Raw genomic sequence first — 400 nt, 5'->3', positions numbered from 1 at the left:
CTTCTCTAGCCATTCGTTTGTTGATGGGCACTTAGGTTGTTTCCAACTCCTTGCTATTGTGAACAAAGCTGCAATAAACATGGGTGTGCATATATTCTCTTTTTGTTTTTAATAACCTTTTGCTTTCTTCATGTTTGTTATCTGATCTCATTCCACAACTTATCTCGGCTCCAGTCATTAGTGTTCAGTGCATCAAATATGTATGTGAGATGGTCTCCAAATTCAGGTGAGATACACTCAAGGTTATATTTTTACTCTCACAGACTTACTTTGCTTCAGCATCAACTTGAATTTGCAAATGAGCAGTTTTTGATCTGTTACACAGTTGACCTCTGCCTTTGTTCTTAATGTCTCCACGGATGTAGTCCATTTGATTTTGATTTCTGTTAATTTCATGAGG

Source organism: Elephantulus edwardii, unplaced genomic scaffold (genome assembly GCF_000299155.1).
Source record: "Elephantulus edwardii isolate Elephantulus edwardi_28Jun2011 unplaced genomic scaffold, EleEdw1.0 scaffold00257, whole genome shotgun sequence".
In the NCBI taxonomy this organism is placed as follows: Eukaryota; Metazoa; Chordata; class Mammalia; order Macroscelidea; family Macroscelididae; genus Elephantulus; species Elephantulus edwardii.
Note: the sequence above shows the minus strand (reverse complement) of the source record.